This window comes from Numenius arquata, chromosome 16 (assembly GCF_964106895.1).
Source record: "Numenius arquata chromosome 16, bNumArq3.hap1.1, whole genome shotgun sequence".
Classification (NCBI taxonomy): domain Eukaryota; kingdom Metazoa; phylum Chordata; class Aves; order Charadriiformes; family Scolopacidae; genus Numenius; species Numenius arquata.
Genome location: NC_133591.1, coordinates 9,749,994 through 9,776,813, shown reverse-complemented (window position 1 = coordinate 9,776,813; position 26,820 = coordinate 9,749,994). Strand labels below are relative to the sequence as shown.

Sequence of the window (26,820 nt, the reverse complement as noted above, 5' to 3'; positions counted from 1 at the left end):
ACTGGCAAGACCAAGCACTGCAGTTTTGCTGAAATTCTGCTTTGTTTGCATACAGATGGGATGTGGTTTTTAAGGCTGGCAGCACCAGAGCTGACTGAAGGCCAGACAGCCTCTTTTAGGGCAGTAAAGATGCCAGGAGTTCCATCCCCGGGTTCCCCGCTATGAAATCCTGTGCCTACCGGGGCACCGTCCTGGAGCCGAACAACTCAGCAGAGTCCACCATCACCCACTCAGCCCCACCAGCATCCACAGCCAGCATTTCTGCTTCTACCAACAGCCCTGAGGACACCTGTGGGTAATAGAAATCTCATAGACGTTGATCAGTGTCCCAGTGCAGATGAAGAGAAGCTCATTCGGTAGTAAGCAGACCAACCAAACAAGTAATTTCCTCTACAAATTATATAATTTAGAATCACTCTGGTTCCTCTTGGCTCATGGATGAACAGTTTTGTTTTTTCAAAAGTCAGAGCAGTGGGTGGTGTGGTCATGTTGTGTAAGATAATACAAAGAGCAAAACAACTGCTGCCAAAGGAGAAGACACTGTATCACAGGATTTGTATTTTTTACTGTGTATTTTTGAGTAGGACTTCTTGGAGAATCACTTGTTTGTTTGTGTCAAGTTTTACTGGAATGTACATTATTACCAGCCATCTTTCCAAAACAGGAGAAGCTGTCATAAATGTGCTTAAATAAAATGCAAGAAAAACATTGAAGATAACTGGGATTATGCAATATTTGTGTAATAGTACATTGGGCAGGAAGGTTATGGGAAAATCAAACCCCAAATCCCAGAGACTGTTGCTTTTGAAACAACAAAGAGCGAACCCCAAATACGTCAATAGTTGTACTGAAGTCAACAGAGCTAAGCCAGTTTACACAATAATTCCCCAAGTATTTTATTCATCTGTTGTGGGGAGGAGGCACATTATTCAGCTTAATCAAGGCAGAGAGAGGAACCATACGTGGCAACAAAAGTACAGCATTAAAAGTTGAAGTTTGGACTCAAAAGCCAAAACAAAAAAGTGGAATTAGGTCCTTTCTATGGCTCTATACTTGGCCTTTAGGGCTTGTGTTAAGATATTTAATTACATGATTTTGTAACATCATTGCTATTCATTTGTAAAAGCTGTAACTGTTGATAGCAGATACTTGACATTAACACCACACACCAGTCCTATTCTGTGTAGAGCCCAGCACTGAAACGCCTCCCCACACCAGCACCAGCTTGTAAACCATTAACAATATTGGGAAAAGGGAATGTTTCCCTGTTGGCTGCTAATCACTAGCAGGCCTGAACATATATTCAGTAGCAATGATTTTAAGAAAAATACGTGAAATTGGCAATAAAATTATGTTTGGCTGAATTCCAAATCCTCCATAGTCCACAGGCACCTTTCTACTGCCTTTGGCATGCTCTTGAACCACACAGCACTATGGGCTGTATTAAGGTCGTTATAAAAACAAAAACCACCCAGAAAATCCTCACAGTCACCAATTTCAGTACACCCACCTCCCACATGATCATGAGTACCTAAACTATCATTTTTCAGCTATGGCCTTCACATAAGCTACGAGAAAGCTTGGTGGCTGTACCTGAATTCTGTAATTCAGACAAATGAGGTAACAAGGAGAAAACTGGTCCCAAGATTCATGGCAAAAAGATGGATATTTTTATGCAGACATAGCTCTCGACTGCGTGGTCCCATAAACTGCTCTGTCATCACCACTGAGGGCACAGCAGGAATTATCAATATTGGCACTATGGCCAGAAGGAATTTTTATCACCTTACAGACTTCTGGAATAATAATAACCAAAGAAAGCTAGCAAACAAACTTTGTGGAAGAGACTTTTAATACAACCTCCTCCCCCAAACCAAATCCTCTGGCTTCATTTGCCTTTTCCCTTAAAACATTGATTATCCAACCAGCCGGCCAGTGTGCCGGTGCTGATTTAGCTCAAGGAAAAATCCATCCAACTTCCAGCTCTTGCAGGACTGTATCAACCCAAAGACTTCAGCTGCTCCCACCTACCACCAGCTTCCCCAGCAAAGGAGAATGAAGGGATTGTTTGCATCTCTACAGCCCTGAAAAGCTTCATGCCACCACTGAGCTTTTGCTGAACAGACACGGTGCCAGGAAGTCAGTGCCTGTGAGCTCCTGCTTGTTTTCAGGCCTGGCAGTGATGGATTACGTACAACCACAAGTTGGGCACAAACCAGCTGTCTATCTGCCTTTTCCAAACATCTTGCTTCAGTTTCTGTATTATAGAGGTGCCAGTGCCTTGTTTCAGGATGCCTACTGCATAAAGAGCACATATTTCTCTGAATATTTTACTGTCACACAGAGGGACTGAACTTTTTTTTTTTTTTAAATGCTGTTGCTCCTTCCCCAGCACATTCCCCATAATAAAAGTCTCTCTGTTCCCAGAGGCCTGAAGCTGAAATGACAAACTGCACTACAGCTTTTCTCTGCACACAGAAACCCACGCACATGGATCCCTCTGTCTCCTGCCGACACGTGAGAAAACCTGTGCCCCACAGACCCCAACTCTCCCTCCGCTGCTGCCAGGGCTGTGACAGCAGCACCTCGGAACGGCACGGTCCTGCTGCCTTTCCATCATGGACCAGGGGGAAAACATTGAGAAAATCCAGCCAGCATTCCCCTCCTGGCCCTTCACACAAACCCTGAAGGGCAAAGCAGTGTAACATCTCTGCAGAGTCTGAACCTGCAGCATCCAAGACTGTATATTATCCTTCGTGTTATTATCTTATACATATGGTACGTGTATAGGCACATACACAAGTTTGTGTGGGATTCAGTTACTCCAAAGGACGTCTGGGGGAAAGGGCTGTAAACAGCATCTATTCAAAACAGCTAACTTGGGGGGAAAGGAGAAGATAAAACACACTAGTTATTGAATTTGGGACTGTCAACCACCAGGATTAAGCACTGAACACACTTTGAAAAGCCGCCTCGTTTTGCGGCAAAAGCCGCGGTAATACCACCACGCTGTCCCGCAAAGTGACAGCAATTCCCAGGGAGCACTCTGGATCTGACCGCACCACTGCCTACATAGCAAAAGCAAAACCAAAACACAGATGAAAGATGTCTCCCCTCTTCTCTCCCTGAAGGAAAAAAAGAGAAATAATACATCCTCCTTAGGTTGAGACGGAGATCACAGGGAGGAAAACATGTAGGAGTCCAGACAAAAGGCTAGAGCTGTAGACCAGGCATCGCTGTGTCTGCTCCAGCTACACACAGTTGTTTAAAAAAAAAAAAAAAAACATTATGAATTTTTCTGTCTCTTTAGATGTCTTGCCTGGATGCTTTAAAGCAGCCTCAGAGGAATGTGCTCTTGGGTCTGAATCCCGTAGGAAATTATCCTTTGTGGTGGATGGTCTCCCCTTGGGGCCTGTCTGTGTATTTTGCTTTCATGTAATCCTCCCACCTTGGTTTTCTAATGTAATGCTATCCACATTATTATAGCTCTTTGATACTCTCAAATAGTACTTACTCATGCCGTCGTATTTTCAGCTCTCCCAGACTGGGTCTGACTGGCTTGGGTGGCTTGTGGTTTGTGCCATAAATATTTAGTTAAGTCACCAAAAGATATCATGGAGCAGTTGCGTGCCAATGGCAGACGCCGCACACGGCAGAGCCTGGGCCATTTTCTCTCTCCAGGCAGGATGTGCCAGTGATGTGCACGGGCATGTGCTCTAGAAGAACAACAGAAGCCTAAAATACAAGCACTACTCTGTCAGGGTTTGCTGACGGCCACTAACTAGTTTTTTGTCCTAGTTCCCTTTTCTTTCTACAACTTCTGTTCCAAGAAAGTTCCGCAGATTACATGCAAATTTTTAAGATAGTGCATTACTATGTTTTAGATGAATTTTACCAACAGCCTGTCAGGTCCAGCATCCTGACCTGTAGGCAAGACTCCCTCTACGCTGCCTACAACTGAAGCTTTCTCAAAATACATGTATCTTCATTGCCACGACTGTTCTCATTCGCACTGAGAGCAGGGGTTTGTGGTTTCCTTTCTAGTTCCTCTGCATCACACAACCTCAGTATTAGGTTTACATCATCTGCGTTGTCTCACCAGTGCACCACGGGAATTTAACCATAAAGCGAGCCTCCACTTTGGGTGTTCTCTTTTCTTCGTTCTGGCATGAATTTACACCCTGACAAGTTGGATCTTTAATATCCCTCCTACACACATGCACAGAGACAACTTCAGTACCTCCCCCGCTCGCACAGCGGATACCCTTAAAAACATGAATCAACGTTTACCCGCAGTTTTCCTACAGTGCTATCTAACTACCAGCAGTTATCACCCATGTGGAGGAACAAACTCAAATACCACTATGTGGCTGACTGCTCTCCCGTGGTTTCCCTCTTGAAAGTTATCTTCATTTGTAATGCAGGCTTCATAACAGCAAGGAAATGCACTCGTCCATCAAAGTAACAGAATATAAGGGACCTGGACTCCTGCTCATCCTCCTGTTTGCTTGCTGGATGCCCACAACTGCCTAAAGTTTTCCCATCTGCAACAATGCAATAATATTTCTAAGAAATCAATGACAAATGGTAAACTTTGTAGCAAGTTAAATATTACCAACAATCATATGCTGCATTCAAGCTTCAAGCTTTTCATCTAATGCAGGGAAGTATTTCATGAACACAAGGCAGATAAACTTCACAGCATGTGTGAAGAGGTAAGAGCAACAACACTCTGAGTTAATGATGCTTTCCCTTAAATTTAGAAGGCTTCTCTGAACAAGAAACTCAATCTTGGCCAAAGAAAACTCTCATCACATCCCAATTAAGGTGGCCCATTGCTATATAAGCTTCACTGCTACAGTTACATGAATTTCTGGCCTGAATTGGTCTAGCATTAAGAGACATGGAGAAGAAATGCCAGGTCACTGCATCACTACCCCCCATTTATTATATCTTATAATATATAATACATTCATATTTTTATTATAGTATTAATTATATTATTGTTCTAATTATACATTAGTCCACAGCAATAGGGGTTAACTAAACCTTTCTCTTTTTTTCTCCCTCCCTTCCCTAAGGACGGCTGATACAAAGGAGAAATGTTCGATTCCATTTACAAGATCTGTCCTGAGCCAGTGCTCAAACCGTGTCTCGCAGTAACCGTCCTCAGGCCATTCCACCAGAGAAGTGCTCTAGCAACAGCCGCACAGCAATTCTGCTTTGTCTTACTGTCAACTGTGTTGAAAAGCAGCAAAAGTAGGAAAAGGCTTCGCTTCATTCTCCACCGCACAGCGATAAATTGACACAGCACAGCTGCCGTCTGCGCAAGCTTAAGGAAGGAAGAAAACAATTTGGGGCTCACATCTGTGCAGCAACTATTAAGGGAACCTGCCCAGCTCTGTTCCACCCAAGAACTGACCCAGCGACGAGGTTCACTTTTGTTGATGACATTAGCTTTAGCAAACTCTCAGCATGTTTATTTTGCAAACAGCATTTTGCTTGGAAATTACAAAAGAATCAGAAGTGCCACTTGCTGTTAGACAACATTATAATGCAAAATGAAGCACAGCCATTGTGATGGGAGAACACATTCATTAACTCAAGAGAGTTGGCAGTCTTCTGATATTTAGTAGATTTTTCTCAAATTCAACTCCCTGGAGTCACGTGATCTGAAAATCTAAAATTTCTTCCTTTAATAAAGCATTTTTAGCAGCCCTCACAACTGCAGGAGTTGGAAGTTACTTACCTAAAGAGCAAGTATAAAGATTTTTAAATGTTACGTTGAAGTAACATCTATTTTGAGGGCAGTATTCTGATTCTGATCATCAGATTTGGTAACTCTGAAAAACGAGATACACAACTTCTGATTATTATCTCTGTATCAAAACCTAAATTATTAATTGATTTATCTTTTTAAGACAGTTTATGATACTTACAAAATAAAGACACTGGAATTCTCAAAAGCCATGGGCTTAATTCCCATTTTTCTTGTAGCTACATAATTGTGCTGACTCGCAAATGGTTGTGATTGATGTTACAATAATGTAGCAATCACAATCCATTGATCCTTACATGATATAATGGCCTTTTTTGCTTTTTTAAGCAGTCTTTGACCTGAAAATACCTCTGCACTTTGAGAATATTCACAAGGTGTGTTTTACTGTAAAAGTACCCAGCAGTACTCTTGAAAGATGTCCTTTCTGGAAGATGCATTTTCCAAACAGGCCCCCTTAGAAGAGCACAAATAGATCTACACAAAGTCTATTACTTCTGTAAGAAACAAAATTGGACATGTCAAGTTGCAGAGGAACAAAAGGAGACAGTAACATCCTTTGAAGATGCATTAGCAAAAAAACCTAGAGACAAAACAAGTTTAGCTATCACTTATTTTCTTCATGCATCGCTTACCCAAAAAAACACTACCTCAGGAGAGGTCATACAGAAAAAAAAAAAACAACAACAAAAAAACCCAAAAAAACCAACAACAAAACAAAAAAACCCCCAACAACAACAACAAAAAAACCCCAAAGAAAAACTCAAGTTCTACTTCCTTACCATATATTTGGAAAGCCCACCCTTCACACCGATGTCGCAGCTTTATGCATCGTACAGAACAGCCTCCTCGGCCAGGCCACCAACGGAAAACATCAGCAAGTTGACAGGACTTAGATGAATGAAGTTTAATGACAAATGGGGAAAAAGACCAGAACAACATTGAATCTGGTTTCCTTCTGCCTTCCACAGTTTGCCTACACAACCGATAGAGCCACAGTCCTTTCAGTGCTGCTAACGCTAATTAGATCTGCACAGCTAGAATGGAATACATTAAGGTTAAAAAAAAAAATTACCCTCTGAACCCACTAGCACATATCCACAGGAACTATTCATTTAAATTTCAACTTAAATACGTATTTATCTTTGTGCTCTGAAGTCCAATATACCTCATTTTCTATTTAACCTCTCCTCTTTTATGCTTTGTGGAAGTTGTACAATATCATTTATGGAGAGATTTAATATTTATAAAAAATTCAAGCAACTGGATGAGCCAAGCATTTCAAAGGGTCAGCAATCAATGCAGACAACCCCCGCGCCCTGTCCAACTGGAGAGAGACAGGCAGAAACCGTCAAGCGCACGTTAGGAAACGTCCTGCGTTTCACATCCCGGGCAAAGCATGGGAAGGCAGAGCTGCAGAGGGGAACAAAGGCCAGACCCTCCAGTAATGGAAACTGTAAAAAAAAAAAAAAAAAAAATCACTCCTCTGACTACAAGCCAGCCCACAGAGTCAGACTCAAATACTCACTGAAGTCACTGGGGCAGCTCATAAGGCAAAGCAGTTCTCAGGAGGAGGAGAAGGTGGCAGATACGGGGCCGAGGTGAGGAAATATGTCATTCAAAGCCCAGCAGCAGAACGGAGACCCAGCCGTGCACCGCTTCCCCGGAGCTTCATCTCAATGTGCTTATCTGTGCTGCGCTGCACTTCCCTGCCCAAGAAGTACCGCTGGCCCACGAGGGCACAGTTCAGCGCGCATCAGCCTGACCGACCTAATCCTCCTGCTTTTTTATTTTTTTATTATTATTTTTTAAGAGTAAATCAGGGTATCCACATCCAGAGATATCTTTCAAGTACAGACAAAAATCCCCACATTTTCACACGCTGCATTCAGCCCATGTACACAGCTGTGAAGTCAGAACCTCTCCTTTGCCAACCAGCACCCTTCCAGCACTGACTAATTCAAAGCAGAAGCCCAGCATGAAATCCCCACACAAACACACCTAGCAAGATGAAAAAACAAAGGTTTTGAGAGCAAGCTTGATTTTATAACGTTTTGACAGGGTCTAGACACTGCCATTTGTACCCTTGACCCAAAATCAAGAGCACTTAAATTTATTTTAAAATCTGAGATGTAGATTTAATAGCTTTGTATTAGGTCTGTTCTGATGGAGCCTTTGAAAGTCAAATCTCTGCTACCAGCACACGACAGGTTAGAACGGTTGCATTATATGCTATCCAAGCCTCTCATCAATACAAGAGTAACTAATGGCCACAAAATGTCAACTGGCAACTTTGGTATGTCATAGGAAGATATTACGTCTAGTTTTAGACATGAAATAGTAAGGAGCAAAGTACCTTAAATAACCTGCCAAAGGTCATATAAGGATCTATAGATGACCCATGCCATTTGTACCCCACTCAAACTGCATAATCAAGAAATTTCCCTTTTTCCTTTTATGATTGTGTTAGTACCTGAAGGGGATTTTTATGTAGTATAAATTAGGGATGAAACATTATTTTCCAGTGGAAAGACCCCCAAAACCGCAATTACACACAAACATCAACTTTTAGTAATTTGAAGAAGCCTTGTTTAGGAGGTATTATTTTAGCTGCTTACTTACAGTAATAAGACACAGTAAATCTACACAGTAGAACAAAATGACTTTAATTGATTAAATTAAAAATCAGACATGGCATTCAGAGCACCTGCCTCAAAATTCAAGATAAAACCATTTCAACTTGGCAAACTAAATGCTAGAATTATAGTTGAGGAGAAGCTTTCTTAATTTCTTTGCACCAGCCAAAATTTTGTGCCCACCTCCTTCATACACAACCTCAAGTAACTTCTCTGCGCTAATATCCCCAGAGAGCTATAAATTCTCAATGAAAGCACAACAAAAAATTGTTACAAATATAACGTGAGATTTCAAATGCAAATTCTAAATAATATGTAACAGGGTTTTTTCCCACTGTTTGGATTTACACTGAGTTTCTATCCATTCACTTTTCTGAAGGTTTTACTGCACCAAGGAGGCTCATAGCGTAATATGTGGCAGCAAGCTAAGTTAATGAAAGACAGTAACTTTTCAAAGCATACACGCAAATACAAAACATTCTGCAAGTATAACCAAGATGGGCATCGCTCAAGGAGAATGCTCTTTCAAAATGGGGTCTGAAAGTGTGCCCCAGCTTGGCTCTCAAGAACCCACCATGTACTCCCTTTAGTGGCTTGAACCCATTTTAATACTCCAGAGTAGCTCACATGAAGCAATGTGTAAGAGTAAGAGAAGAAAACACATCTCCAACACTCTGGTACTACCTACTGCAAGAAATAGATCCCTATGGGCCATAATAGGCTAGAAGTAGAAATAAAGCAAGGAAAGTAAAGAAAAAGTAAAACAAACTTACTTAAAACCTGCCCACCCCACAAGCAGCCTGTCTGAGGGAAGCAGGACGGTTGTTCCCGAGTGCCTGGCAGAGCAGCGTCCCGGCTGCCGGGCAGCGCACACACAGCCCGGAGCTTACACAGCTTTGCAGATAAGAGATAAGCAATACTTTATATTTCACTCAGATGTAGATTATGAGCCAGGGAAAAGCAAGCTTAAAAGGTGAATGGCTTCTTTTGGCATTAGCTGAAATCTCTGTATAGTCTCCAAAGAAAGCCGACAGCGAGGTCAAGCTACAGTATGGGAATTCTATAGTCAATAAAAAAAACCCTGTTTTTTAAGCTCTGAGTCAGAAAAATTCAATGTGGATGACCACTTACTGAAAGGGTCATCATCCAACAGAGAGAAAATTGCTAGAGCAACAAAGAGCCCAGAAGTATTCCTCAGTTTATAGAAACCACAGAGAAGGGCAAATTCTAAATCTGTCTCCTCCTCGTATTAATCTAGTTTGCCTCCAAGGATCAACTTATCCAGTAGAAACCGCATTGCGATGGTGCAGTCAAGTTCCTTCTCTGAAATCTGAGCTTAAATCATAAAACAAAACAATTGTTTTATGGCTGCATGCTGACATTTAAATATTTCTCTAGCATTGCAAGCATAGCTCAAGCACTGCACTGACAAGCAAGACCAGCAGATGTGGGCTCTCGCCCCAAGCTGGTTTTTTTCATTTTCCTCAATAGAGCAACTTCACTTTTTACTATACTCTACATGACCACACTGTGTGTTGGCATTCGCAGGACATTTATGGGGTCAGAGCTTAGGAAGAACATTTACAGATTTCCCACTAACTCCCAAGGGCCTGAGTATTTCCCTACGGGAGAGGAGTTTGCAATGGACCCAGTCTAACCATGACTGAGCCCACCGGGCTATGCCGGCACCTGAGCTGCTGGTGAAAGACCGACAGTAACACGGCACTAACCTTGCCCAGGCAACTCTCCTGCCATGAACACCAAAGCAAAGCTTGAACTGGCTCCCCCATGGATCCTCTAGCAGGACTTTCCCTGCATTAAATGCATCACTGTGAAACAAAACCAGCTCACCGAGTCTTACAGTAGAATGTCCCACTGCAGCACAAATAAAAATCTTTTATATCTGAAGGCAGATATCCCTCACCCACAAGTCCAACTTTCTGCAACTGCTCTCCTTCTGATTTTCGTTCTTAAAGCATCCAGTTATGTTCTTCTCCTCACTTGCTCACATTGACGCTCCCAAAGCAATGAATTTGGTTTGCTAATTACTGCAATCGGGGGAGATGGGGAACACGAGGCACAGATTAAAAAATTGCTCAGGCTGGGTTCTTTCTTAGCACTTCACCCTTTTGATATATCAGTGTGGTAAGCTCCACGCTGAACAGCACTTGACTCAGCCTCCGTTTGGAGTAGGGAGAAATTAATTGCAATCTAATAGGATTCAAATTGGTACAAAGGATCCCCTCATTACAGGACAAGAAAGAGTAGAACCGCAGTACATTAGCCGGCTAGCAAAGGGCTTCGGTCAATGCAGTGGAACAGGCAACACCATTGCTGAGACATGATGAATTGATACCTCAATAACTGTAATTTATTAGTCAGTGGTGCTGAACTAGCCTATGAACCAGGTGGGAACGGACTAAACCCGTGCAGTGTTTGCGGAAGAAATGACATTCCCTTTGCAAGGTTTAACTTGAAATAATTTTACACTGACGTGAAGATGTGTCACAGCTTAATTCAAGCAGCAGTTATGTGTACCGGAGGATGAAAGTGTAAATCAGCAGCAGACTGGGAAACAGAAGGCTCCCGGTATCAAATGTCAGTGGAGTTGCTCCCTCACTGTGCAACCTTTGACAAGTCACTTGACCTCCTGGTGCTTCAATCGAGGCAGCTACAGCACTGGGTTAGATTCAAGATTCCCATCATATGCCACATTCGTCCTCTGTGCTTAGATCTTCAGCAAACTGCAGCCCCTGCCTTGCTGTATTAGAAATCCACGTTGGAATTACCACACGAGGCTGGCCTGTGGATATTTAAAGTCATGTGTGACAAACAGGCTTTATGTAATGAATTATGGTTAAGCTGCGAGAGTAAACTTGACAGACATGCACACGCATTCGCACTCGCACAAAGCCCAACTGTCCCACTTCCACATGAGCAGCTCCAAGGGAACATCTATAAAGGAAAATGAAGGTTTAGTTGTGACATGGATGAATGCACCTGCAAGGATTTCCTTCCAGGTAGCACACAGACAGGGTAGCAGAGCCCAAGGCAGCAGAGGTTAACAAGCCTGGATCCCCGTGGGCTTACATTCCTGTTCCTCCTCTCTGCTGAAGCCTATGCCACTGAATATTCATAACTTGTTGCTAAATTAAGCAATCATTCACATGGCTAGTAATGCCACACTCCCTCCTGATTTTGCTGGGCAGGCAGAATTTTAGGAATTTGGAATATTTTCCAGTTAGTATCAGAAAACAGAATGTAATCCCACCAACACTGGAGGCGCCAACACAACTCACTGGCAGCTGCTATTCCCCTTCCGTCTTCTATTCGGGACAATCTTTTGGATGTCAACCCCCTGAACCACAGAGCTCCCACCCTCACACCGAGCTGGACCTTAACAACTCCTTCTGCCTCTTCCCACCTGAAGTCAGCGAGGGAAAAGCAAAGGTCTCCTAGAAGTCACTCCAGGGAGGATCAGGAGACCACACTGGAGGTGAAGGTCTGGGTCTCTAAGGGCAGTACCTAAACAAATCCCACTGCTGGGAAGAACAAAAGGGATGAATTCATTGCAGAAAATATTTTTCTTGGCAAACAAAAAGACCATTGCGATCAGCTTTATGTACATCTCATACTCTGAGCTGCATAATCAAGTGGGGCTATTTCAGTTTAATAGATACCTGAGCCCTTTCTCAAGCATACATAAGTGGATCTATTCCTTCCTAAAGCTTCCCGAGAAGCCAGTTACTAAAGACAGAAAACCACAAAATTATACACTCACTATTTCTAACCAGCTCTTCACCCCAGAAGACCTTTGGAGGGTTTATAATTAAAAAAAAAGAAAATGCTTAGGCTAGAAAACTGGCCCAGCGAGTTTGCTATCAAGATCCTTCCCTGGGTTTGCACAGTGGAAACACCCTCAGTATTCACACCTAGTTCTCAATCGTGAGATGATGATTAATACCAGCATTAGATCATCCTCAGCAATTCCCTGAGCTTTCTTCAAGGTTCTTGGTGGATTGAATTATTGAACAGTGCTCAGCACCTCTAAGCAAGCTCTTGGAAACTGAAGCTGTGTCCATCCAGGGCACCTGATATGGCACATTCACAGGGCATGATGCAGAAACACTAGTTTGGATGGAGTGACTTCTCTCATGTCCTCTATCTGAACCAGTTCATCATGCTTTGGGTCAGCTCTGAGCTGATGTGGCAGTGCTGTTTCCAAATCTAGTCAAGTCTCTGTATGATGTCTCACAACTTAAGGCCAGTTCCTTAAATCTTGCTAGCAAGACCAAAACTCTTACAGCAATGACGTCCTCCCTTTCTTCTTTAGGTTGAAAAAACAGCCTTGTATTTTCCTGTATGGTAATAAAATAATCATCATGTCCCCTACTACTTTTCATCCGTATATTGCAAGCATTTTAAAAAGGAAGTAAAAATTATTATCTCCATGTTACAGATAAGCAGCCAGACAAAGGATGGCTAAGTAATCTACCCCCCTGCCCAACAATCCAGGGGCAGAACTTGGTAACATAAATCCTTTAACCTCAACAACTCCACCAATTACCACTATTGACAAGAATACAGCCCCTCCTCCTCTTCCAGAGTTACTTTTTGAGGAGGAGGAGTAGAAGGGTTTTAAAATTACACGTCAGCAGTGTCCGGAAACAGAAACAAAACCCAACTCAGATACTACCTACCATCGTGCTAGAGATCAAGACTCCAATTCAGAAATAAAAATATCACATAGAAGTTAATTCCTTATAGAGTGACTACCAGGTGAAAGCCAGCATCTGACAGTGAAAAAGATCATATCACTAGTTTAATTTTTATTTTAACCTAGGTAGTTCAGCATTGGAAACAGCTAATTTTTTGGACAGGTGGAAGGAAAAGATTGACTTTTACTGATTAAATCCTAATTCTTTCAGAACAAGCTTGAAGTCAACAAGTACATCAATATTTAACTAGGCATTAACTAAGGGCTCTCATTTGTGCAGTTGTATTAACAGGCTTTGTTGCATAAAATGACTGAAAAAGCCTTTCAGACTAAGCTGTTTTAGCAGAAACACCTTAAGCAATTACAGTACATCTCAATAGGTCTTTGAACAGCAGGATATACCTAATCAATGTAAGTCACATGGTGCTGAATACTGCAAAAAAGTCTGTTTTCTATATTCTGCAAATGAATACAGCTGAAGCAGTAGAAATTCCTGTCATTACCAACATAAGTTAAAGACATTCTGCCAAAATAAATAAATAATAACCACTAGGAAAATACACACACGTTGCCACAGAAGGAAGCCTCTGAAATGAACAGAAATCCTATTTTGAGTCCCATTAAAGGAGCACAACATACATCTTGCAACAGCTTGCACATTTTATTTGCCTGGATCTATCAAAACAGGAGAAATTCATTTATTCTGGTGGGAAGTATCAGAATACAAAAATGGAAATAAGAGTAAATTGGTGAGGGGGGATTTATGTAGACGCTTACGTGAGTGAGGAGCACATCCTTTCAACAAGTCACTGGGATTTAGGCTCCCAACCAATTGAATCCTTGTGGTGGTAATTTCTTATAAGAGCATTTTTTTTTTATTTGTGTTTACAAGACTTGAGTGGCAGAGAGCTTATTCTCTTTTTTAAACAGAGCTGGCTCTTACCAAAAGACTTCACAAGTCTGTAAGAGCTCCCACGTCTGCACCCTCCTCGTCCAGTCCTCACCAGTGGGATGGTTCTGAGGAACATCCAACAGCTCCTATTCCAAGCTCTTCAGGACCAAAACTCTAGCACATGTGGTTGCCCCTCTTCCAGTTAACGGCAGAGCTGCCCAAGTGCGAGCCTCCAGGTTATACATCACTGTTAATTTCTTGACACAACTCACACTTCCTTTTTCATTTTGCAATTGAAATATTTTTTCATAAACCCAGTTCTTCCCTGAGCTCTCAGTTTCAATAAACAACAACAACCAGGTATTTGTCAAGTTCCCATAAAACTTATTCTGTAACTTGTCTGCCTTTGGCTTTGCCCTAGGCTTATGCCTATTTGAGGTGACCCAAGGTTGCCAGACAACAATTCAGTTCCAACTAAATAACACGCGCACACAAACATACACACACCCCCTCCCAAACATACTCCTATTTTGTTTTCTCTGGGACAATGTAGACTTTATTACAACGTGCCTATAACAATGTTCTCTAACAAGCAGCCCTAAGGTCAAATGTGTCTCTTGATCAATTTACTAGAGGTCCCCGGTGCTGCTGCTGCGGGTAGACTGTCTGGGGAAAAAAAATAATCCCTTTATTCCTTTGCTTCACCGTAAGAAGAAAAAAAAAAAAAAAGCTGTCAAAGGCATTTTTCTTCTCCCTCTGCTCTTGACAAGTCAGGTAAACAGGGAGGGAATATCTAACTGCAAAGGACTGTAAGAGACCAGCATTTGTACAGGCATATAAAAACATACTGTTTATTTACCAAGCTACTCAATGCATGAGGATGTTTCAGAACAAGGCTAAGGGGACTGGGAAGATGTCTTAGCAAAACACCTGCAAAGCTATTTTGCATGAGGACAAATAAAAGGCACTCTGGATGTGAGCGTTGTGTGGTTGTCTTTATACAAGAATTTAACAATTCAGTACGTTGCCAATGAATTGTTGAGGTCAATTGTCAGGTCAAAGCACCCTGAAAAGTAGCAACACTAATTCAGAGATGCTCCCAGTAGTGCAGCCATTGCATTAACCTTCTCCTAGTTTGTCAGTAAAGCTGTGACTGTTTAGCTGTTTTTGCTCAACAGACCAGTATTGACCATTAAGTAACGACTCAGAAAAGCAAACTTGATACTAGTAGACTTGCTACAGAAATCGCTTCCTGCTTGCACCCAAGCAGCAGCGAAGGAGTTAATCTCATTGGCCAAAATGGCTGAGTATCCCTCTTACTCATGCCCGACTGCATGACTGTTGTTTCATATGTTGTGATTTATTTTCATCTTTACGTGTGGATTTTAGTCACAGACTGGCACTGACGTTAATGGGAACTGCCCCATTCAGCCCTACAACTGGAAGTGGGACCAAAGCTCTGGGTGCCTCCAGTTATTAGTAAACGATTGTTGGGATTGTCTTTGCTTATTCACTATGCACCAATTCCCATCACTTCTGATTAAATGTGATAATTCTTGCAAACACAGAACGAGCAGCCCCTTTAAAGACACCCCCCTCCCCTCCCCCCCCCCCCCCCCCCCCAAAAAAAAAGAGTACCCTTTGCAAATGACCTATAATGGGTCTAAATAAAGCCTGAGCTGTTCCTTACTCATGCATAACTTCATTGCTTCTGTTCCCTCCACACCCTGCCCAGTTGGCATAATTTGCAGAAGGGTTTTGGCATGGACAATCGAAACACCCACATGCTGCCTGAACTAAAAAGCTTGATCCTAGAGCCCTTTTCTTTCTGAGCAAGAGCTAAATGAGACTTCTATTTTGATAACACAAGCCCTCTCTGCACTGTAGTTTTCAGCCCATGAAGACTGAACTCCAAACATGCTCCCAGATTAGGAGAGCTAAAGCCTACACCGTATCACCCCACACGATAGCCGGAGAAGGCTTAAAATGTGGCAAAACTCCAACCTTTACACTTCATACGACCGGACTAAAATTCCCTCTAAATCAGCAGACTCCACCACTAAAACACCAGCAGTCACCACACACATGGCAATTAGCAGGCACCTTGGTGTGGCCCAAAAGCAAGACATGAACAAAGAATGAGCGTGGGCCACAAAGAACAGTCATAAGCTTCTTCAAAGAGCACGCGTTCCCCACTCTGGTGCCATACCCTGAAATAATTTTAATCCATCTTTCCCTTTAAGCAGAGACAGCACCGCCACTCGCGAGGATACGACAGTGACAAAGGAGGGCTGAAATTCAGACCCAAATTGTTATTCCCCTCAGCTAGGCAGTTATGCACAAGAAACACTGCTTGTAAACACTTCTTTGTCAAACACTCAATTACAAGCTGCTTTATGAACAAAATGAGACAGCCACAAGGAAAGCAAGAGACAAAAATGGGGAAGCAATCTAAAATGGCACGTGGCCATTACGCCACCACGTCCCCCGGTGACGCTCAGGGCTGACCTGCCAGCCCCGCTCACAGGGGAGCACAGACACATGCTGGGAAAACACCAAATTCAGCTTTTCAGAACGTGGTTCAGGTTTTGTGGCTCTAGACCTTGCTCTCTGCTGTAGGGACCATTTCCTGTGTGGTAAGCAAAGAATAACTTTTTCATTTTTATATTATTAATTTTGGCAGTAGGCAACTGGAAGAAAAAGAGTACATGTACAAATGAGGAGCAAGTTAAAATATCTCAATTCAGGCAACACTTGCAATATGACTCTGCTCCTTTGTGTCATCCCTGTTTACCTTTATACACTGAAATAGCTCCTTACGAGCTGAAAAATAACTGGAAAGCACATTTAGTTTTTTCCTGTTAAAGCAGCCGAGGTGCTCCACAGCAGACCTATCCGACCAGCTGAGCTATCTCCATCTTCCATCCTAAAGAACTGAGACATTCACTGCAAAAAGACACCTATGACTGACACTACAGCCAATAAACATCATGTTAAATTACAAAATATTGCCCTGCAGCCACTCAAAAGTTTTGAGACGCAACAGAAAGACAACTTTATGAGATCCAGCACCACCAACTTCCAGGAGGTTGCAATATTACAGCAGCAGAGGGCTATTCATCATGGCACTGTTACTCCAGCTGCCCTGGACAGCATCCACGGCTTGATCCATTACCTCGTCCTCAGATTCTTTTAGCAATATCACTCCAGGGGATAAGGTTTCCTTGAAAAAGGTTTTTTCCTTGTTTTTGCTATTCAGTGTCAATGAGTCAAGAAGGGCTGTGAGAGGAAACATCAGAGAGTGCAAAACAAGTTCTACAGCTAGTCTTCAACTTTAACTTGCATTGGATCTGCAGCTGGAGCAAGAATCCAGCCTGTGCTCCTTTCCCTAGTCCCGAAATCAAAGCCTTTACCAGTAGAAACTGGAATGTGGAAAGAAGGGCGAAGACAAAGGATTTGCTTTTAAATTAAAAAAACTGCATATATTTCCATAATTTACTTTAGACACTAACTTCCAGCATCCAGCAGCTATCTAAATAATTCTTTGCTTTGTAATCTCAACAACTCCAACTGCAAAGAAACAAAACTGAGAGGAAGCCACCGGAAAAAAAAAATTAAAAAAACCAAAACCTTTTGCACGTAAGGATAGTAAGAATTTATATATATAATTCTTAAACTTAACATTTGAAATATCCTCCTTGCTAGGATTTTTTTTTAAATAAATTAATTTCAAGGCTCAACTTCAGAAAAATTTTAGAATCCATTTAGAGTGCTAACAGCTGGAAAAACCTACATACAGGCAGGGTATATTTCAACTCCCGAGTTAAAATATACGTACATACCCAACTATGCCTTAGGACACCCTCAACCAGTAAGCTTGGAAGAGCTTTAAATCTATCACAAAACCCTGCTGGCTTTATTTAATTCTTCAGTTTCTTTGAGACAAAACATTACAGAAAATAGCACGGGTTTCATGGACTGACTTTGCCAAATAAATAGTGCAATGGCATTCACCTAAGAGCTACTAGCAACCTTGCTTGAAGGACTAAAGGGAAAAAAAAATAAGTGCTTATTTTACCTAAGAGATGTCTTCAAACCAAAGACGTGCTTACTCAAGCTGTGTATATTCTCAACAGCTCGTGTAAACCATCCATCAGGCAGAAGTATGGAAATTAGCTCCCTTAAGAATCCACACTGAAAAGAGGTCGAGGGATGTGGGTAACGCTGCCCGAGGCTGCAGTTTATGAGGCGAGAGCAACCGAGAGGTGGAAAACAGCATCATCTTTGATACGCTTCCACGAGGAAAGCCAAGTGAGCTGGACCAGTGCCATTAAATGACTTCAGGCAAAGACTGGCAACTGCCAAAGCGATTCTGCTACAGCTCCTGGTGCACCGATCCCAGCAGGCTCTTGCAGAAATGGAGATCCAGGGCCAGCAGGGAGCAGGAAAAAGTTCTGCACGTTAAAAGCAACAGTATCTCATGAAAAAGACATTTATTCTGCCTCAACCACAAGTGACATTGGGATGTCATTTTTATGTTTGTTTTAAATCAGCTCAGATTTAGACTGGAGCTGCGCAGATGGTTTCGTTATTATAGTGATAAGCATGCTAAAGGAAGAATATTGTTCGTCTAATTCTACTACACTTGTTTCACACACACACAAAAAATACTTGCGATCATCCCCAAAATCACAGGGGTGATCACAAGGAACTATGCTCTACCTGCTGGCATTCACAGGCTTTGTATTTTACTGCAGACATTTGGTGCAAGCCCAAGAATGGGGGTTACAATTAGGTATCAGATCCTAAACCCCTGTGCAAAGCTAGCAAAAATATTAGGCAGCTAGTGCTTAAATCCAGATGGAATAACTCTTCAGACACTTCTTGTCCAAACCAGAAAAATAACATGCTTAAAAAGGCCCTGGCTGCTTCAGCTGCTTCTAGGTCCTAGCTGCTTCTTCTGCCTCATCTGCATTACACCCAGGGAAAGGGGCTCTACACTGCTCCAAGGACACCCAGAACGTGTCCTGTCTCATCGTCATGAAGAGATGTACAAGAAAAACCTCCAGCCGAATCTCTTCAAACAGCACACACGAGCAGGACTAGTCGGAGACAGAGCACCATTCAAGCACTACTGTGTTTCTCCATTCTTCAATTTGCTAAAATCACGAGATACAACAGAAGTGCTCTATCTTGGTGCCTTCTCTTCTCCAAAAGGAAATACACAAATAAAAATGAGAGGAGGGAGGAAGGAAAAGAAAGAAGACTTTGTGCATTGTGTCAACCAATTAAATTCAACAGAGAAAAAGATACAAGTGGTTATAGCTTCCTGTAAATTACTTCGTGTAATTAAATCCCCTTCTCTAAATTACAACCCATTTAGTTCTTCTCTTATAACAATGTAACCAATGACCACCAACAACCTTTTTTACAGCGTCTGATGCCACATAAGTTGTTAGCAATGAAATTTCCTTTTTATTTCTCCCTTTCAAAAGAAGCCATTGTAATGAGATTCATTCACAGCTACTTACAGAACATCAGCGAGAAGAGAGGATTGCTTTGTTTCTCTCTCTCTGCTCGAGTCTGAGGCTATATTTAAGCAAATGTGATCTAAGGTCCCTACCAGTCATCCAACTGCAGGCAGAGAAGTTAAAGGTGATCTGCAGGAGTTTTAAAACACGGAGCTTATAACTGGTTTGATTCATCATATACATACAACATAACTTTCTTACCTTGTAGCAGTGTGACAACTATATTATTACTCCAATTTTCTGACCTATATAAACTTTGAGGAATGCCAGGTCAAGTCTTCCCAGTTTACAAGGGATGAGTCTCGAGGGATGAGAGCTGCTCTGGCTTCCTCCAGATTGCTCACTTTACGAGTTGTCTCTGTGTGTCTCTAGTTCCCGAGGTCTGTTCAGCCACACTTCACTGGGTCTGCAGCTATCGCATCTTCTCAGATGAGGAACTGAGAGGGAGACACAAGGCCCCCAAAGATGCCGTGGTTCAGCTCAACTAGTGTAAGAAGTCCCACTGCAGAGAAAGCACTGGTAGCATCCAGTGCTTTAATCACCGTGCTCTCTAGACCTGCTCTAACACATGTTAAAAATGCCAGCAGCCATCTGGAGGCCTGAACACATTGCTGTTGCCCAAATGCTGTTAAGTAAGAGAGGTGAATGGGGACAGAGAGACTTTTCAAGAAGAGGAAAAGCAGGGAGAAAGAAGGTAGAAGCCAGTGCCGCAGGCAAAGCCTGGGGGTCCGGTTCTGAACACAGCAGGGTCGATGCCATCGTAACAGCATTACGATCCGGGAGCAAAGTGCACATGGCAAGACACTGCGTCCCCATCCCCACAGCCACCCAACCTCCACTTGCTCTGCCCCCCAGGAGTAAGTCCCCCCTCAAGCGAAGCCCACATGAGTAAGGTGCTGGTCCAGGTGAGCAAGTCCTGCCCGACCAGGCACAGAGCCAGCGCTCCCCAGCCACACTCCTGGGCTGGGGCACACCAAGGGGCTGCGCTCAGAGGCAGCCGAGCCTTTCCGGGAGGATCAGACCAGTCCTACAGGAGCAGGGACAAGCAGGGCACACGGAGCAGCAATATCGGCAGGTGAGAGTCAGCTACAAAAGGGGAACCCCCTGGTTCAGGCAAGTGATCCAGTGTTTCACTGCCTCAGTGAGAAAGACAAAGCCACGTTCTCCTGCATATGACACTGTCAGCAGCCAAAACACACTTTATATCACGCCATTCAGAAAATAGTATTTGCAGTGTAGTTAAATCCAGCATATGTTTCTGTTTCATGCTACAGTGTTAATCTAAAAACAGCTAGATCCCCCCCCCATTCTAATAAACATGGTCTCCTTCATTTATGTTTTCCTACCAGAACTGCAGAGGGTTTTGAAATACACTTTTCCAGCTTAAGCAAAGGCCTTCTCCTATCACCGTTCCCAGTGGTTTTATAGCACTATTTTGCACAGGATGTTACAGGGATCTGTTATGGAAGCTGTGCTGCAGCTTTCAAAAGGTCACTGCAATCCGTTAATGAAGTTACCTGTGCCACAGCTAGACCACAAACCTTAATTGTCTAAAGGTTCATACAGCACTTTAAAGAAACACTGAACAAACTAAACACTCCACAAAGTTCTCCCTCCGTTACAGAATGGGCTCCACAGCCTCTTCCAGAATCTTGATGAATTCCTGGATAAATTTAGCAAAAACAACAGCACTTCTTTGTAATAGCAGGGTTTCATTTGGGAAATAAACATCCAGTATTTATTTACAAAGGATTTTTCCTCCTCCTGCCACTGCTGTGCTATGCCCACTGCTTCCCCTCTACTTTGATGCAGAAAACAGAATACCAAGTGCCTAACCAGGACTTAAAGCAGATTTTTAAATTAGTTCCTGACAGTGCAAACAGATTGCTATTGATTGAAATGAGGCTGATTTTAGGCCTCGGATTAGCAAACCTAATGACTAAATACCGCATTGCCCATTTCAGTACTTTGCACCGTTACTCCCCAGTGGTTTCCCAGGCAGCTGTGAAGTCTCTGCACTTGCAGATTAGCGTGAGAGACCAAGGCAAGGCCATCTGTGCCTGTGCCGGGCGACCCTACCCAGCCGGAAACAAGGACCTCCTCCGAAATCCCTCGGGACAGGGCCCCTGGCACTACAACCTCATTAGGAGCTTTGAAGCCAGCAAGGCTGCTCACACGTTTAAACGCCAGCACGTGACTGGAAAGGCTTCTTCACGTAGGAGCATCATGCCTCACCTTGGCTTGGCCACCAGCACCCGCCTTAGCTACAGCCCAAGCCACCTCCTTGGGGCTCCAGCCATGGCTGGGGGCAAGGGGAGAGACTCCCCACAGGTAACAGGTGCTGTGTTAACAATCCAGCTCTCCCTGCAATCATAAATGTGCACTTAGAACTAATTGGCACAGAGCTTTCATGTCCAAATTGTAAATTCTTGTACCTACAAAGGTAGAAATGGATCCTGGTTTTAAGCAACACATGAAGCGACATTTTCCTGATTAAACGAAAATGGGCTTTTTTTTCCCCTCTTGCTTTGTTGTTTCATTTCAAAGGACATTTAAATAACAATATCTGCTAACAAAAAGGGTAACATCAATTAGAAACAAAAAGAAACCAGTTTGTGTAATTCCAGTGTTCAAAAGCAGTGAAGTGCAAACACCAAAGCAGCACACACCAAACCAAACCAATCCCCAAAACCCACATTAAAGGCAATCTTTTTCTTTTATTGGTAAGTTGGCTGCCTATAATTCATCTGCTTTTAATAGCCTGAGATACTGAAGGTAACAGAATAAGTTACTATTATATTTAGACCCTCTTAAACACAATCCAGCTTCCAAATGCTACATTATTAAGCCATGGAAGGACAGGCATATCCTGACCTGTCTTCCAATCTATAGACAAAGACTCCAAAAGTTACTTTTCAGACTCGCTCTCCAACACGGCTGCTGAACCTCAGCTAACAAAGGTACATTTCAGTCTCTGAACTCTGCATCACTAAGCAAACGCTCTGCCTCCAGCCCACTAGTAGCTTCAAAAGCACATCCAAGTTTTTGATTTACCATTTATCATTATCTGGAAAAACACAAATAAAAATCAAGCAGCTACATGCTCGTATTGCCTAACCATCAGCATGAGCACTGTGATGCCAAAGGAATCATTCCTGGTAAGGTATTTCATTAGCCAGACGAGTTTCTAGACTGTTTCATTCTACCTTGGGAAAAGTCACATAGCCTTTCAATACTACACAAACACACAAAATGGGGCCAAGGGTATGTAACTGGTTTGAAGACAAGCTATCAGTTTTCACCTAGATATCAGAAGAACCAATGTGCATCCTGGCTGGAAAATGACTTAGATCACCTTCAGCTCAGAACAGCAGTAACCCAGAGCAGTGTTCTCTTGCGGGGGGGGGGGGGGGGGGGGGGGGGGGGGGGGGAGGTGGGCAGGGAAGGGTGTTACATTCATCAATGAATGTTGGATAACGAGCTGATGAGCATTACAGAAAAATCACATGAATAGGTAATCAAACATGTTAATGTAATTTAGCAGTTCCAGTCCAGCAAGAGCCACAGCAACAATACACATTAATCATCAATAATGCTCAGCAGTTTGAGGAAGGCTGGGGAGTGAGTGAATGAGACACAGGAATTAACTCTGCTTTCCCTCCCTCCAGGAAGCTCTGCTGAAGTCACAGAGATGTCACACCTCCAGAGCAACACGACAGCGTTAGCTTTCTTGCCCTTTCCTCCCATGCTCCAAACCCAGCACGCTATTTATGAGCACTAAATACGTGTTACACCACCCTGTTCTTCTCAGCTTCTCTGAGACTCTTCCTCATCTGGGGTGATTTAAACAGTGGGTGAGAAAAGGAAGGAGGAGGAGGTGTAAGACACTCATCTTCATGACAAATGACTATTTGCAGAACAGAGTGTTATTACAGCCGCACTTAACATCTAAACATATGCAACACACCGTGATGCTCCGGAGCTGACTAACCACAGAGCTTGAGATTAATCTTCACTTGAAATATCCGCAACTCTTTCCTACTAGCACCAACTCTTTTCAGAAGGAGGCCAGGCCATTTTTAGTCTACAAACAGAAATGGCAATTGGTCCTGAAGCTCAGAAAAAAACCCCCATTGTTCTACATCCAGGGTGGCCCCAGGCTGCTCAGATGTTCAGAGGAATAAGCAGCTCCAAACACAAATCCAGCAAAGAGCAGAACAGCTCAGCTAAAACTAACAAAAGACAGCCTCAACGTTCAAAGGGTGACTCTCCAAAAACTAGAATGACTTAGGACAACACAAGAAAACATAAGAGATGGAACGAAGAGTTTTCACTTTATATCTACCTCTTCATTTAAGTGACTTATAAACCCCACCACTGAGGAACCCTTTAGAGGGACCTCGGGCTCCTGTCCCCACCAGCACTGTCTGCAGTGGCTGTGGGGATTCGCCTCCACAATCCACTGGGCCAGGCTCAGACACAGCTTTTAAAAAAAGGCAATTACTTGATTTCCAACAAATGTTCCTGTGTTGGAGGCCACTCCACACTTTAAAGAGGCAGGCATTACTGCAGGACACTCCAGGTACGCTGAAATGTTCCCTCATTCCTTGGCATACCCCTGATGACTGAGTGGTGCCGTAGCCTCCCATGGGAGAGCAACAGCTTTCCCTGCGCACATGCATTGAGAACAGACCCAAATCCTGACAAATCTTTGACCAAAGGACCTATGACTATTTGAAAAGCCTTTTGTTCCATCCGCTTGGCTACAGCAGGAGATAAATGTGTTTGAATGATTTTTATATACAGTTGGGAGTACTAGGCTGGACAAGACAGATTGGCTCCTGCAACCCTCTCCCCGTGCCCTGAGATAAAGAAGAACCAAATATTCAGGAGCAAACAGGAATCTGGATGCTTTGTCAAAAGGAGTGAAGTATTAATCTAATTTTCTAAACAAAGCAGACAACCTGGCACTCAAATCAGCTTACCACTTTGCACCTCTCTACAAGGATTAGCTGAATGCCATAATTATAATGCCCAATTTGATTTATTAGAGAAGGCTGCGCAGAAAAGATGACAATTCGGTAGCATTGTGAAGAGAAAGGATGAGAGAATAAGGAAAGCTTCAAATTGAACAGTAATTTCTAGGCAACATCTCAATATAATTAGCATTAATTACAGTAAGCTTTCCAAAGTAGGTATAAACCTACGTTTAATAATCCTGAGATGCAAAAATCACCCCCAAATTCCAGGAAACTTGGTATTACAGCCAATTTGTCTAGACAGCTTGGCAGGAAATGCCAGAATTCTAGGTGTGAACTTTGTGGTTATTAAAAAAAGGGAAAAATTATTGAACTTGTCTATATCATTTGCATAATTAGTTTGAACTAAGAATAGCCTAGTTTATCTAGCTTAGATTTTGCTGTTACTTTCATCAACCTTACAGACCTGAAAACTTGTCTGGTTTTCACAACTGTATCAGCTAGGATAATAAAAGGTATTTTAAAAAACCTCCCTTTTCAATGAAAGATTAATTCTAATTGTGACTTGTTAAAGAGGCTATTAATGAGTCACTTATCACAGGTTTTATTTTATACTCTTTGTGCAAGCTCCTCGCTCTTTTTGGATTTTGTTATTTATACTTACAGAAAAAAAAAGATTAAACAATGAAAGGCGAATTCAGGTTTTCATGAATGTGGCAGCAAATACCCTATTTAATCACTGATGGCAGCCAAATACTAGCCAGAAGAAACAGATAACACTGTCCTCATTTTTCAGAGCTGAAACACAAATAATCTAAACATTCGGTAAACTAAGGCAGCAGCATATAATTCCAGAAACTGGAGTTTGGCCAGTGTAACAAAACCTCTCACCCCAAAGGTTTCTAAGGAAGTCTCATGAAATCCCCAGTGGCCACAACTACTTGAAACTTAGTTTTAAATTCCATGTAGAAGATGTCACTATTAACTATGCATTGCTCCTCTGCCACAGGTGAGGAACCGGCTGCCCCAGCACGAGGGGACCTCCCCGCTGCCAGCAGAGCGTGGCCTCACACGTCCACAACGGTGCAAACACCTGAAATGCACTGAACCCCCTCCAGCTTAATTTTAGCCCTGAAGGAACAAGTCTCTAACCTGTAGAAAGGCAGTATTTATTGAAGCCGGGCTTTCATGTTAGAGAGATTTTGGTGGCAATCGAGACCTAATGACCTCCTGCAGCGTTCCTATTTCCACACTTGCACTGCACCACTCTCAGTTGCATCAACATCAGCGTTTGTAAGGTTACTCCAGGGACCAGAGCGGGAAGCGAGCCAGCTTTATATACACTTTGCAAGAGTCGCTGGATTGGGGTTTGGGGCCTTTTCACGTAAATAAAAAAAGCCTGACACAACAGCAGCTTTCGAAAGGCAGAAGAGCTGACGAAGCACAGTGCCACGATCCCAGTGTAAGCAGGAATACCATCCAGCGCCACTGCTTCTAAACATTTTACACCAAAGCCTGGGACTTGATGAAATACACACTTAGCATTTTGTGGGTTCGGATGCCAAGAAAAGGATCCTAGTTTCTCAAACTTTCATTAAAACTAAAATGTGCCATCTATTCACCCATAATAAAAAGTCATTTTAATTTGCACAGAGTATTTGTGCACAAACTCATTGCACCTGTAACCAGAGGGGGGAACTGAAACCCTATCACTCAACTACTAGCAAAAACAAACAAGAAACTTGATATATTTTAACTGCATATACACTGAGGAGTCTAAAACCAAAACATTTGGTATCACTTTGGGGAGTTAAAAGAAAACAAACCTGGCAAATATTTTACTAGGAATGTGTGGTTACAGGATTTGCTACCTAAATGTTTGCAAGCAGAAAAGTACTAACATCTTTACATAAGTATTTGTACTGAATTGTTCTATTTTTTTTTTTAAATTAAAAGGAAGAAAACAAAAAGTCCGCTAATTTGTTAATGAGAACAATTAGCCACCAGAAGAGTGGGGCCATAAACACACCATTAGAAAGTCTAACATGAAATGGGATGAGCCCTTCTGAACAAATATGCTACAACACATTCACAAAAGATTGTGTGTGGTGGAGAAGTTACGCAGCACGTGACATCAGATATCCTTAAAGATCCTTTCAAATCCTAAAATACTGAAAGTCTGAAAAAGCACTTCCAATAACTGGACAATTCAATCTTCCATTGTCTGGCACACATACAGAACTAGTTTCACGGAACAGAAGGTGTGCTTGAGTTAAACAGCTCTTTTTC

The 26,820-nt window shown here is 42.6% G+C and overlaps 1 protein-coding gene across 1 annotated transcript in view; it reads right to left on the bottom strand.

Annotated features, from left to right (window-relative positions):
* FBRSL1 (fibrosin like 1) overlaps window positions 1-26,820 on the bottom strand; it is a 541,510-nt gene that overhangs the window by 364,511 nt on the left and 150,179 nt on the right. The gene's annotated exons all lie outside the window — the stretch shown is intronic.